The sequence below is a fragment of the Lathyrus oleraceus genome, chromosome 3, assembly GCF_024323335.1.
Source record: "Lathyrus oleraceus cultivar Zhongwan6 chromosome 3, CAAS_Psat_ZW6_1.0, whole genome shotgun sequence".
NCBI classification, from domain to species: Eukaryota; Viridiplantae; Streptophyta; class Magnoliopsida; order Fabales; family Fabaceae; genus Lathyrus; species Lathyrus oleraceus.
In genome coordinates this window covers 273,952,409-273,958,408 of record NC_066581.1, presented here as the reverse complement: position 1 = coordinate 273,958,408, position 6,000 = coordinate 273,952,409, and positions in this window count along the sequence as shown.

The window sequence follows — 6,000 nt, the reverse complement described above, 5'->3', positions numbered from 1 at the left end:
GTAATGACAGCACCAATTCCACTTCCTCTAGCATTGACAGCCCCATCAAACAACAAAGTCCACTTTTCGTTTGGATCAGGTCCCTCCTTAACAACTGGCTCTTCACAGTCTTTCATCTTGAGGAACATGATGTCTTCATCAGGGAATTCAAACTTCATCGGCTCATAATCATCAATCGGCTGCTCGGCAAGGTAGTCTGACAGAATACTACCTTTGATGGCCTTCTGTGACGTATACTAAATATCATACTCTGTTAAAATCATTTGCCAACGAGCGACCCTTCCGGTGAGAGCTGGCTTCTCGAATATGTATTTGACTGGATCCATCTTAGAAATCAACAAGGTAGTATGGTTCAGCATATACTGCCTCAGTCGGCGAGCAGCCCAGGCCAAAGCACAGCAAGTTTTCTCAAGCTGCGAATATTTGACTTCACAGTCGGTAAAATTTTTGCTAAGGTAGTATATGGCATGCTCTTTTCGACCAGACTCGTCATGCTGTCCCAATACACACCCCATCGAGTTCTCAGTCACTGATAGGTACATTATCAGAGGTCTCCCAGGAACTGGAGGTATAAGGATCGGAGGTTTCTGTAGATACTCTTTTATCTTCTCGAAAGCCCTTTGACAATCTTCATTCCACCTGATAGCCTGATCTTTCCTCAGCAATTTGAAAATTGGCTCACACGTGGTTGTTAGGTGAGAGATGAACCTTGCAATGTAGTTCAACCTACCTAAGAAACTACGGACTTGCTTCTCCGTTCTTGGCTCAGGCATTTCCTGTATTGCTTTCACTTTGTCAGGATCCACCTCAATCCCTTTTTCACTAACAATAAAACCCAACAATTTTCCAGATCTCACCCCGAAAGTACACTTGTTCGGATTAAGTCTCAGTTTGAATTTCCTCAAACGCTCAAACAGTTTCTTCAAATTCACCAAATGTTCTTCTTCTGTCTGAGATTTGGCAATCATATCGTCCACATAAACCTCGATTTCATGATGAATCATATCATGGAACAGAGTTACCATAGCTCGTTGATATGTTGCTCCGGCATTTTTCAGACCAAACGGCATCACCTTGTAGCAGAAGGTGCCCCATGGGGTTATGAAAGTTGTCTTTTCCATGTCTTCTGGTGCCATCTTGATTTGGTTATAGCCAGAAAAGCCATCCATGAAGGAGAATACCAAGAACTGAGCTGTATTATCCACCAAAACGTCGATGTGAGGTAATTGGAAATCATCTTTAGGGCTAGCTCTGTTCAGATCCCGGTAGTCGACACACATCCGTACCTTTCCATCCTTCTTAGGTACTGGGACGATGTTTGCAACCCATGGCGGATAATTGGTGACTGCTAGAAACCCTGCATCGAACTGCTTTTGCACTTCTTCCTTTATCTTGACAGCCATCTCTGGTCTTGTTCTTTTGAGCTTCTGCTTGACCGGAGGACAACCTTCTTTGAGAGGCAAGCGGTGTACCACGATGTCTGTGTCCAGCCCAAGCATGTCCTGATAAGACCAGGCGAAGATGTCAACATATTCTTGCAGCAATTCAATCAGCCCTTTTTTCACATTGTCTTCTAAAGCAGCCCCTATCTTGATTTCTCTCTTGGCGTCCTCGGTGCCGAGATTAATCACTTCAACAGACTCTTGATGCGGTTGAATAACCCTTTCCTCTTGTTTTAATAACCTGGTAAGTTCTTCAGGGAGTTCACAGTCTTCATCACCCTCTTCTTCAGCTTGAAAGATTGGATTTTCAAAGTCGAAACGAGCCATAGCAGAACCGTTATCAATAGGATCCGGTGTTGTGCATCTGCATGAGTGATGGTATGTGCTTATGAGTGTGAACAAGAAGTGAAAACTAAACAAAACATTGCCATTTTTTTTATTTTGAAAAACTGCAAAAATAGAAAGACAGGGAACGAAATATTTGAATGCAAAAATACGTCCTTTATTTATGATAAAAAATGCAAGTGTCACATAGATGGGCCCTACAATGAATCATTACGCCCTGGGCGGAACGTAAGACTTGGATATGCATGATTAAACAACGAAAAATTACTCCTTCAGAAAAGTGACTTGGACAATCTCCTCAGAAGACCAATTGTTGATGACTTCACCCGGGATCCTCGGACGCACCCAGTTGTCAATGTCACAATCATTATCCCCATCTTCTTCGTTGACTGCTGATATCTGGCCATACTGAAAGATGCCAGCGCTGGAGAAAGTAATCGGCCCCTGATGAGTCTGAAGTGTTGAAGTTGTAGAAGTCAGAGCTGGCTGGTACCCAATCCCGAACTTATCTTCTTTCACTGGTAATTCCAACAGACGCCCCCAACCGGGAGCAACACCTGAATCCACCACGGCCCGTGCCTGCTTAAAGGATGAGATAGAGGCACCCGCTTTAACCTCTTTCACAGACTCTTGGACAGACAAATCTTCAACCTGGAGGATACCTTTGTCGAGCAAGGCCTGGATACCCTGCTGTAGCTTCAAACAACCTCCACTCTGAGTGGCACAATCCAAACAACCCTTCCCACAACCGGGGAAAACATCGGCCTTCATCAAGCATCCTTTGATATCCAACAATGGAGTCTTCAACTTCAACATATCCTTAATGGACTTGGCTTCTCCCTCTACCAAATTAACGTTCGCACCACCATGCTGGGGCATGGGATTGTTGACGACATTCGGAGCCGGTGCAAGGTCGATGGCCTTTGAATCTATGAGGTCCTGAACTACGTGCTTAAAAGCTTTGCAGTTCTCAATATTGTGGCCAGGTGCCCCAGAGTGGAAGCTACACCTAGCGTTGGCGTCGTAACCCACCGGAAGTCTACCAACAGGAGGAGCCAGAGTGCGCAGTTGCACAAGTTGTAGTTGTTGAAGACTAGAAAGCATCTGAGCGTACGACATTGGAAGGGTGTCGAAATGCCGGTCCATCATCCTTTGCCTCTGTTGATAAGCGGGTCTGTTACCCGGTTGTTGCTGCTGTTGATACTGAGCTGGTTGACGTTGTGATTGTTGTTGTTGTAGTGGTGCTGCAGCTGGAATGGTCACAGCCGCAACATACGGTTGCTGATGATAATTCTGAAAGTTATTCCTCCGGTTATCCCTGTTCTGATAAGAAGATATGGCATTTGCATCCCCTTCTCTCCTCTTCTGTCCCTGAATGAACGGCTTCTTCACCCCTGATGAGGATCCACCTCCACTCTGGCTCTTATAGGTCTTTAGGTAATTCTCCACCCTTTCTCCGGTAGAGACCACATCAGCAAAGTTGGAAGCATTGCACCCCACCAGACGCTCCAAGTAAGGTCCGGGCAGAGTATTCATGAACATGTTGGCCATTTCCTTTTCCAACATAGGAGGCTGAACACGGGAAGCTGTATCCCTCCAGCGTTGAGCGTATTCCCTGAAGCACTCATTACTTTTAAGAGACAGATTCTGAAGTTGAGTTCTGTCCGGAGCCATGTCTGCATTATACTGATACTGCTTCACGAAAGCCTCTGCCAAATCCCTCCAGCAACGGATGTGGGCTCTGTCCAGCCTCATATACCATTCCAAGGATGCCCCAGCCAGGCTGACCTGGAAGAAGTACATAAGTAGCTTCTCGTCGTCAGAGTATGCAACCATTTTACGGAAATAGGCTTGCACGTGAGTTTTGGGACAAGTGATGCCATGGTATTTGTCAAATATCGGGACCTTGAATTTCGGTGGCACCCTCACACCTGGGACCAAGCCCAAGTCAGCAACATCTACTCCCAGAAGGTTCTGTCCTTCCACTACCTTCAACCTCTCTTCCAATCTTTTAAACATGGGGTCCATGCCAAAGTCTTCCTGAAGCAAAGGGAACTGATCATCCTGACCATCCTGAATAGGTTGTTGATCTAGGTTGATGCGCGGGATCGGGATAGGCCCCGGTCCATTGGGACCATTAGCCTCTCCAGCTGGAGGATCAGCCAACGTCTCCGGTTGAGTAATAGGGGGATCCCTTTGCACCAACAATCTAAGCTCCTGCTGTCCTTGAGCCACCCCTTGAACCAAATCCATGAATTGATTCATGCGAATCTTCATCTCGGCGAGCTCTGCTTGAAGGCTCTCCATCGCTCTCTGTTGATTCCTTCGGGTACCGTATCGGTGAATGCCTGAGTCAGCTATCCTGCTGATGGGACACCAAACAAACTGAGAACACTGTGGCGGTACCTGTTATGCAAGACATGCGGATGACTATGCAAATGCAATGACATGTTTATCAATTCCAAAAGGCATTCTACCCCCTTGATTCCAGTCTCACATTTGATAAATAGTGTAAGAAGAAAACCCCGACTAGAATCAAGAAGAAGATTTAAACCTCCTTGAAAAGGATAAACATGTGTTAAATGATATGAATGCAAATGATGTGATGATGTGAATGCAGTGCAGTGGTATGTCAATCAGGATTGCTGTATCTGCTTGAACATCTGTCAGGTTACACTGTCTGAAGAGAAAACCACTGAGGAATATAATACAAGATCAAAGCTCTGCTCCAGAAAACCGGGTTGGTTGGAGGTTAAGGTTTCCTGAATTTAGCCCGCCCCTCACTGGTAGGTTCTAAGAACAGAAGTTCGTCAACTTCAGCCCTTCAGTCGCGAATAATACGTTTACCACTGAAGGTTTGGCATTATTACGGGATAAAAGGCCTCCACTGACTCCCCTCAACAGGACATCCTAAAGCAAGTTCCCAGTCTCGGGGTCCTCGGGTTGATCGGCGAGAATGCGCCCACCAGAGCTAACATAATCACGTCTCGGAGGAGAGGCCTCGACTGAGTTCTCGGGAAATGGTCACCAGAGTCGACAATTTCTAAAGGAACATCATGTCGTTACGGAACATCCGTAGGACATAATATATCCAAGAGAAACCTCGTCTGGGTGTGGTTCTTCATGAACGACTTAACGTAGCAACATGCCACGCAAGCCTCATGATCATCCACTCTAAAACCTGTGTGTACACTCAAGCCTGGGTAATGGGCTTATCTCTCGTAGAACATCCCATCCCAACAAACAAACAACAGCTCCAACAGATACAGCAGATGAATGCAAGCAAGTAAGTAAATAAAATATACAAAAGCATGAACACCCACTAAACAAGAAAATCACAAAAGCTAGGAGGGACTCGCTTAGGGAAGATGGACCAGCAAGAGGTCAACTTCTTAAGTCCCCAGCAGAGTCGCCAGCTGTCGCAACCTGAAAAATACAGTGCGCGAAAAAACAACCGGCGAAAGAAAATGACAGAAGAGTCGCCACCGTGCGTTATTCATCCCAAAGGAGGGAAAGGAAACGCTCGAAGTAAACCTGAAAAGAGGAAAGGAAAAGACAAGGTCTCGCAACCAAATCTTGGGTTCGGGAGTCGGTTATGCGAAGGGAAGGTATTAGAACCCCTACGCATCCGTAGTACTCTACGGGATCCACTTTTGTAGTTCTTGTCTAAAGGGTGTGAGTTTATCTTGTGCTGTTTACCAAAAAAAAAAGGGTTAAATGAAAATGACTCGCGTGGATGTCGCATCCACTGCATACGTATCTCATCTGAATATGAGAATCAGAGTCTTCGTAGCTCGGCTGACCTATGGGTTGGGGGGATGTGTGCTCGCTAAGACATCGCGTCTTATGCCTACGTATCTCATCTGGAATGAGAATCAGAGCAAGCCGTAGTTCGGCTAACTACGGGGTTATGGATTGGGTTTTGGACGAACGACGTCACTACGCAATCTACCGGATGCTCGACCTTTGGAGACTTACTCGCCTGTAGTAGAAGGAGTAAACGTGTTGCTTTGGGTTTTAGGGTTTGGGATGCTCGAGGGCAAACAGGCAGTCCTTGACGAAGGAACTGCGCTACATGTGGGGATATGAATACAAAACACAAAACATGTATCTCAAAGTAAAATGCCACCAAGGGGCTCAAACATTGCCTCCTATCGAGGTCTTCCAGCTAAGAAAGCGATAAAGTATGAGAAAGGGAAAAAATTACCACACG